Here is a 5450-nt window from a genome sequence, read left to right on the forward strand (position 1 = left end):
GTGTACAATGTGTAGTATCATAAAATACCAGCAAACGAAAAAGAATTAAAATGGAAATACAAAATTAAATGAAAAAGAAATCATAAAACTAAAAACCCCCCAAACCTGATAGTACCGGTTGGTCTGACCAACCGGTACTAAAGGGCTCCAGGCCCCTGGAGCTGGCTCGTGCCACGTGGTTTCCCTTTAGCACCGGTTCGTGCTGAACCGGTACTAAAGAGGGGGGCCTTTAGTGCCCACACTTTAGTGCCGGTTATGGAACCGGCACTAAAGGGCCTTACGAACCGGTGCTATTGCCCGGTTCTGCACTAGTGCATGGTCACCTTCGTTCGCCTTTTCATGTCTTAGGGCGTGTTTGGTTCAAGTTTTGAACAGTAGTTGCATTGCATACACTTCTCAATGCAGCCTGGTTGAGGAAAAACAGGCCCTAATACGCTATATGCAACTTGTTTGGTTGCCTACATTCCTAGTCCCTGCATTAGGTAATACGCAAGTGCACTTTGTTTGGTTGGCTGCATTGGCCCTAGCGGCACATGAACACGGTGTTTGGTTGCATATGGCGTACATGTTGTGCTTACCTTGTACCCTAGTTGGTGAGCTTACCCACAATGATCACACCTAGCACACCAACGCCACAACACAGCAATGATGACGAACTGGGCGAAGATGATGAAGTTCTTCAGCTTCAGGACGAACTGACGATCCACCTTAGCAGCTTCCACTTTGACAGCTCCAACCTTGGCACTGTCGACACTGCTGCCTCCGTGCTTTTGCACCCAGGCGGAGTAAGCTTGTTCTGCTGCCTGCCTAGTCTTGAACCCTCTATAGTTGATGTTGATATACGATGCCACTTGTGCATTGGCTTCTTCCCATGAACTATAAACCCCTGGAACCTCACCGATGAACATGGCATACAACCTGCCCTAGCAATGCACAAGAGCAAGAGTTGAAGCAGAAAATCAATGGAGCACAAGTAGTAAGCAAAGTAGCACACAAACAACAATGGAGAAGAAGAGAAGTAAAGCATGCATGATCATACGGCATAGCAAGTTCAACCTAGCACTACCTTGGTGTTAACCTACCACCACATCCAAAAGAGGGTGTCGTCCTACCACCGCAAGTTCACCATCAGCGTGAGGGATTAGTATATACCACCTCACCAAAATATATAGACCATCAAATAGTTTTTGAGCCCTAGCTACACAAAATGTACATTGTCATCGTCATCATCTTCGTCGTCGCCACCACCATCGCCGTCGGGGATCATGCACGCTCACAGGCAGCACTACTCTAGTAGTAGTGCTTGCCCAGCCAGCTCCTGAGCCACAGCACCCTGTGAGCGTCGGCCATGGGAACGAACCCAACACCCTGGGCCTTGTTGTCAAGTAGGTGGCTGAGAGCTGCCATGACACTAGCAGAAAAGGGGGCAAAGGTCCAGGCCGGGTCAGCCCATTAGTCCCAATTCAGTCCAGAACTGGGACCCATGGGGGCATTGGACCCGGTTCATGAGCCCTGGGGGCCGGCCGGGCCACGTGGGCCATTGGTCCCAGTTCGTCTGGACCTTTTGGTCCCGGTTGGTGGGACGAACCGGGACCAATGGGCCTCGCTCCTGGCCCACCACCATTGGTCCCGGTTGGTGGCTTGAACCAGGACCAAAGGCTGCCCTTTAATCTCGGTTCATGCCACCAACCGGGACCAATGAGGCTCCTGGCCCAAAAACTGCTCTGTTTTTTCTGGCCGCCGAGGGGGAGAGGGCTTGGTGGTGCTCTAGCTCACCTCCTATGCACACAAGGTGTTCGATGGAATGCCCGAGCCACACTACTTAAGCTTTCTCCTCTCCAAGCTTGACCTCCAAGCTCCATTTTCCTCAATATTTGTCTAGGTTTAGCGGTCCGTCACGCCCCGTCCCCGTCTTCACCGGCATCGATCACCCGCGCCGATCTCATCGCCGGCACCACCGTGGTGAGCTTCTTGTTCTTATCTTCTTTCTGAAAGGAAAAATATTCTTACTTGTATGTTTAGATAGATACTTGTATTATTTTCTTGCTTTTATTATTGCATCTTATATAGTGCGATGGTTTTGGTATCCACCCCCGTCGGCCCTCGTCCTGTCTGTGATTCGGATGTGGTATATATTATCTTTTCATAACTATTGGTTCATTTATTGTTTATGACAATTATGCCAACCAACATGACATAGATTTTATTTATCTAGGAGGTTGTTGAACCGGAAATTCCAATCGACCCTATTGTCGAGAGGTTAAATTTAGTTAAAGAAGAAAACAATTTCTTGAAGGAAAAAATAAGAAAAGTTGAGGAGGAGAAGATGATATTGGAGTTGCATGTTGCGGATGTCGCCGATGATCACAAGATCAAGATGGATGCAATGCGCTTGAAGATTAGAAAGATTAGAAAATATGCCATTCATACCGAGGCTTGGTATCATTATGCAGTTGGATCAGTTGTTACCTTGATTGTGATTATGATCGCATTTGTTTTTGCATTGAAATGTTTTACATAGTTTCAATGTATGGTTTAATTAATTAGATGCTCTGAAGAGCTATATGTTGTTAGATGAGAGCTATGTATGTACTTTGGTTTTAATGTGATGATGAACTTCTATTAATTTGGTCACTTAATTATCTATTCATGATGTTTTGCAATGGTTTTTGACACACTTAATTATATTTAATGCACGCAGATGAACCGGCAATGGATGTACAGTGACAGACACACCTTCGAGTACATTAAGGGCGTGCATGAGTTTCTCGAAGGGCTGAGGCAAACAAGCAGAATGGTTTTATGTGTTGTCCATGCATTAAATGTGGGAATATGATGTCTTACTCTAACCGGAAAATCCTTCACACCCACCTGCTTTACAAGGGTTTCATGCCACACTATAATGTTTGGACGAGGCACGGAGAAATAGGGGTTATGATGGAAGACGGCGAAGAAGAAGAGTACGATGACAACTATGTGCCCCCTGAATACGGTGATGCTGCAACGGGGGGAGCTGGTGAAGATCAAGAGGAACCAGACGATGTGCCCAATGATGCTGCAACGGGTGAAGCTGCTGAAGATCAAGAGGAACCAGACGATGTGCCCGATGATGATGATCTCCGCCGGGTCATTGTCGATGTAAGGACGCAATGCGAAAGTCAAAAGGAGAAGCTGAAGTTCGATCGCATGTTCGGGGATCAAAAAAAGGGTTGTACCCCAATTGCGAAGATGGCAACACAAAGCTCGGTACCGTACTGGAATTGCTCCAGTGGAAGGCAGAGAATGCTGTGCCTGACAACGAATTGCCCGACAGTACATACGCAGCAAAGAAGCTCGTATGCCCTCTAGGATTGGAGGTGCAGAAGATACATGCATGCCCTAATGACTGCATCCTCTACCGTGGTGCATACAAGGATCTGAACGCATGCCCGGTATGTGGTGCATTGCGGTATAAGATCAGACGAGATGACCCTGGTGATGTTGACGGCGAGCCCCCCAGGAAGAGGGTTCCTGCGAAGGTGATGTGGTATGCTCCTATAATACCACAGTTGAAACGTCTATTCAGAAACGGAGAGCATGCCAAGTTGATGCGTGGCACAGTGAGGACCGTAAGAAAGACGGGAAGTTGAGAGCACCCACTGACGGGTCGCAATGGAGAAAAATCAAGAGAAAGTACTGGAATGAGTTTGCAAAGGACCCAAGGAACGTATGGTTTGCTTTAAGCGCGAATGGCATTAATCCTTTCGGGGAGCAGAGCAGCAATCACAGCACCTGGCCCGTGACTCTATGTATGTATAACCTTCCTCCTTGGATGTGCATGAAGCGGAAGTTCATTATGATGCTAGTTCTCATCCAAGGCCCTAAGCAACCCGGCAACGATATTGATGTGTACCTAAGGCCATTAGTTGAAGAACTTTTACAGCTGTGGAATGGAAACGGTGTACGTACGTGGGATGAGCACAGACAGGAGGAATTTAACCTAAAGGCATTGATGTTCGTGACCATCAACGATTGGCCCCCTCTCAGTAACCTTTCAGGACAGACAAACAAGGGATACCACGCATGCATCCACTGTTTAGATGACACTGAAAGTATATACCTGGACAAATGCAGGAAGAATGTGTACCTAGGCCATCGTCGATTTCTTCCGACCAACCATCAATGTCAAAAGAAAGGCAAGCATTTCAAAGGCGAGGCATATCACCGGAAGAATCCCACCATGCATACCGGTGATCACGTACTTGCTATGGTCAATGATTTACACGTAATCTTTGGAAAGGGTCCCGGCACACTAGCTGTTCCGAATGACGCTGAGGGACACGCGCCCATGTGGAAGAAGAAATCTATATTTTGGGACCTACCCTACTCGAAAGACCTAGAGGTCCGCTCTTCAATCGACGTGATGCACGTGATGAACAACCTTTGCGTGAACCTGCCAGGCTTCTTGGGCATGTATGGAAAGAAAAAAGATACACCTGAGGCACGGGAGGACCTGCAATGTTTGCACGAAAAAGACGGCATGCCTCCGAAGCAGTATGAAGATCCTGCCAGCTACGCTCTTACGAAAGAAGAGAAAGAAATCTTCTTTGAATGACTGCTCAGTATGAAGGTCCCGACTGGCTTCTCGTCGAATATAAAGGGAATAATAAATATGCCAGAGAAAAAGTTCCAGAACCTAAAGGCTCATGACTGCCACGTGATTATGATGCAACTACTTCCGGTTGCCTTGAGGGGGCTTCTACCGGAAAATGTCCGATTAGCCATTGTGAAGCTATGTGCATTCCTCAATGCAATATATTAGAAGGTGATCGATCCAGAAATCGTACCAAGGCTAAGGAGTGATGTGGCGCAATGTCTTGTCAGTTTCGAGATGGTGTTCCCACCATCCTTCTTCAATATCATGACACACGTCCTAGTTCATCTAGTCGACGAGATTGTCATTCTGGGGCCCGTATTTATACACAATATGCTCCCGTTTGAGAGGTTCATGGGAGTCCTAAAGAAATATGTCTGTAACCGTGCTAGGCCAGAAGGAAGCATCTCCATGGGCCATCAAATAGAGGATGTCATCGGGTTTTGTGTTGACTTCATTCCTGGCCTTAAGAAGATAGGTCTCCTTAAATCGCGGTATGAGGGGAGACTGACTGGAAAAGGCACGCTTGGAAGGGACTCAATAATATGCAGGGACGGATATTCTTGGTCTCAAGCACACTACACAGTTCTACAGAACTCTACCTTGGTGACCCCGTATGTCGATGAACACAAGAACAGTCTGCGCTACAAACACTCGGAGCAGTGCGACGACTGGATTACATGTGAACACATCAGGACTTTCAAAAGTTGGTTGGAAACATGTCTCAGAGGTGACAAAACTGTTTGTGATGAGTTGTACTTGTTGTCCAGGGGACCATCTTTGACTATATTGATTTACAAAGGATACGAGATAAATG

This window comes from Triticum dicoccoides, chromosome 5B (genome assembly GCF_002162155.2).
Source record: "Triticum dicoccoides isolate Atlit2015 ecotype Zavitan chromosome 5B, WEW_v2.0, whole genome shotgun sequence".
Classification (NCBI taxonomy): domain Eukaryota; kingdom Viridiplantae; phylum Streptophyta; class Magnoliopsida; order Poales; family Poaceae; genus Triticum; species Triticum dicoccoides.